The 3,096-nt window shown below is 40.4% G+C and overlaps 1 long non-coding RNA gene across 1 annotated transcript; it reads left to right on the plus strand.

Annotated features, from left to right (window-relative positions):
• The first annotated feature begins 863 nt into the window (after positions 1-863).
• LOC122066882 lies at positions 864-2,279 on the plus strand. The gene is made up of 2 exons (XR_006136507.1): positions 864-1,384; positions 1,459-2,279. It is a non-coding gene; the product is annotated as an uncharacterized LOC122066882 (long non-coding RNA).
• Positions 2,280-3,096: the final 817 nt, after the last annotated feature.

A 3,096-nucleotide genomic window follows, 5' to 3' on the forward strand; every position in this document is an offset into this window, starting at 1 on the left:
AGGGAAATAACTCTTCTTAACTAGAAAATCAGCCACTGAATTAACCTCTCTATTGTCAATTAATAGACGAGTTTCATTATCTTATAAAGAAAATTGATTTGATAGCCAAACAAGGAGAACCATTTAATATAAGGATCTAAATAAATATGATAGGTAATAAATACTAACTGAAAGATTAATTGGAGATAGAATTTCATCATTCTAAGTCTTAAAAACTCCATCTAAGTCGTATGCTCACAGTATTGACTATTAATAAGTCAATAATTCTATTATCCAATAAAGCAAATTGATTTGATAGCCTAACAAACTTACTCATTCAATATTAGGGTTTTAATAAAAATGGTAGAAAATAGATTTTTAAATCTAAACTTTTGAACTTCCCAGATGTCCAAAGAGTCAATATGCATGTATAAAAGGAGTTGGGAAGCATTTCCCGTTTAGCAAACGTGGGTAGCAACTCATATAAGTCATAGTAGTTTCTTACTAATATTTGATTAACCAAGTTTTCATCCTATGCCAGGCTCCCATATATTATACTCGTAGTAATTGAGGGAAAATCTTGTAATCATCACATGGTGACAATAATGCATTGTAATAGAGGATCTGATTGTTCGTCGTTCAAGAATTCTTGTTTAAGCAGTTCATATCATCCATACATAGTGTTTTGATCTAAGATTGAGATTCTTCTTGTACTGGTCATATGTCAAATCTCACCCTCATTGTTGATTAGATAGAAACTTGACATGTTTAGGGACCATAGGGGCTTCTCGTCCACAAAATTTCAATATCATTTAATTGTCATGTGGAAAAAAATGATATATGAGTACAAATATCAATTGCCAACAACTTGGTAGTAGCGCGTTCATTAATCAACCCAAAAAAAACCTATTGAGTAAAGGGTTTGGCTATGTGCTCCCATGACGTGCAGTAATATTACGGGTAATTTACAGCGCCATCCCCTGAAGAATGTCAGTATTGTAGGAACACCTCCTCTCTTTTATTAAATTAAACTCAGATCCCATACCGTCGGTTACTATTAAGGAATATACCTTATATACTGATATCAGCTACTATATTTTTTTTTTAAATACCAAAATACCCTTACTATATATGAAGTACCTAAAATACCGATGTAAGTCCCACCCTAAATCATCTACACCTACCGCCATGTCTCCACCGCCCTCTGCTTCCGAAGCACAGGAAGACCACTGATGACGGTGGCTGACCAGCGATGGCTGGATTTGACCGCCGGAGAACGAGTTAATTGCGGTGGTTCGAGTTCCCTGAATGAATTTAAGATGACACCTTTTGCTTCCGTAAACCTTCGGCCGTGATAGACTTACCAGCCGTAGCCATCGCCTTTTTTGCTCCACATTGGCAACGGGTTAGTGAAACTCGGAATACTCAACTCTTTGACTGAGTCCTTAAAATCGGTTCTGATCTGGTTGTTGAGTTCAGGGAGGTGGAGCATGACACCGAGCAGACCAACAGGGGAGGTGAAGAAGATGTAGGAAGGGACGCTAAGTTCGTTAGCGACATCGATCAAGGTAGAGCAGAAAAGATCGATGACTAACCCTGCGATTGGAGCCCGAATTGGAGTTGATTCAGAGTCCAAATCGACTGGTGATTGTGTGTTTGACAAGTGGTTTGTGGGTTTCTACGAGAACGGACACGAGGCTCTCTCGGATTCGAAGATTGGATGACGAAGGAGGTGGCTCGAGCTCAGGGAGGTGGACGAATCGGATTTGTGGAAGGGAATCGGTGTAAGAAGTGAAATCTGATGAAACAAAGAGTGTTTTGATGAGGAAGACGCTGATGGAGAAACGATCGTCTCGATCGAAGAGTTGTTTGGCAAACTCCATCCTTGAGACAACATGAATCCCATAGCTGGGATGAACACCAACTCTGCTTTCTTCTTCATCCTTTATTTTTTTTTCCTGCTGTAAGGTCGCTTCCTATCGGGTTTTATTCGACTAATTTATTGCGAATGGTCGGAAAGGGGAGACCTGGAAAGCTTGTCGGATGTGATTGGGCTCTCTCCAGCCAGCGCTGGGAGGATCAAAATCAAATTCTGTATTACACGATGGGCGCACCTAAATTAGGATGATTTAAAATATGAATTGAGAGCTTCATAGCATGTTTTTTTTTTTTTTTTCTTTTGGTTTGGTTGTCTATGTGTACAGAGATGCTGGTCTGGATGGAAATCTTCCATTGATGATGGCCATGGTTGCTTCATAATGGCGACTCTACACAGTAAAATTGGAATCTCTCTCTCTCTCTCTCTCTCTCTCTTTCTCTCTCTCTTTCTCTCTTAGCTTGCCCTGTGCGTTAAACTGTTATTTTCTTTGTTAAGAAAAAAGAAAACAACGAACAGCAGTAAATAGCAATTTCTTTGCTTCTCTCTCTACACAGAGAGGCATAACACAAAAATTCTCCCAAAACAGAGGTGGAAGACAAGAACTTCCTCAAAACTAGGGTTTCAATATATGAAATCAATAAGCGAATAGGTCAGTTCAACCGATTCAAATCAGCTGGAATTGACTGAAAACTGTCGGCGAGAATTGATGTGAATTGGCTGGATCGGTCATTGCCGATTCAGAATTTTCAAACCCTGCTCAAAGCAGAGAGGCATAAGACAACAGAAAAGAAATGACAGTTACCAAGCTCTCGGAGATGGAAGTGTTTTCGGCGGAGTCTCTCTTTACTCGGCGGGATCCTGATACGTTTCCAATGGAGAAGGAGCCACTCGACACTTCAGCTGGGGACGTGGCACCATCAACTCGGGCAACGACAGAAGCATGACGCTCTCAACGACAAAGGAGATGCCCAATGGTCCTGAAGAATTACGTAGAGGGGACCACAGCATGTGATTTCTGTAATTCTGTTGAAACGAGATCCCATTTTGATACGGCTGTAACGACCATTTGGCTATATATAAATAGTAGGGTATCGGATGTATGGGGCATGCATAATATAACTCTCCTTCGTTCTCTCTTCTCTTGGAGGTGGCTAACCTCGAATTAGCCTTTGCATTTTAATTGGTGCCTATCGCCGCCGGCAACGTGTTCTCTGAACTATCATTGGTGCTTTCATTGA

This window comes from Macadamia integrifolia, unplaced genomic scaffold (genome assembly GCF_013358625.1).
Source record: "Macadamia integrifolia cultivar HAES 741 unplaced genomic scaffold, SCU_Mint_v3 scaffold262, whole genome shotgun sequence".
NCBI lineage: Eukaryota > Viridiplantae > Streptophyta > Magnoliopsida > Proteales > Proteaceae > Macadamia > Macadamia integrifolia.